Raw genomic sequence first — 211 nt, 5'->3', positions numbered from 1 at the left:
GCACCCCTGAATGTTGGGTGTTAATAGCATACTACTGCTCTGCTCTCTGCTGGGAGTTGTTTTGTTCAGGAGGACACTTCCTGATGTTTGTTGTAGCATCTAGTCAGATCTTGACATTCTGGTCAAGAGATCTGAACTTCAGAAAGAAGAAGCCATTCCCATAAGGGTATTCCAGGTTGTTTATGTTGAAGGATAACTAGATAGAAAGTTG

The sequence above is a fragment of the Monopterus albus genome, unplaced genomic scaffold (genome assembly GCF_001952655.1).
Source record: "Monopterus albus unplaced genomic scaffold, M_albus_1.0 scaffold222.1, whole genome shotgun sequence".
NCBI lineage: Eukaryota > Metazoa > Chordata > Actinopteri > Synbranchiformes > Synbranchidae > Monopterus > Monopterus albus.
This window is presented reverse-complemented; position numbering follows the sequence as displayed.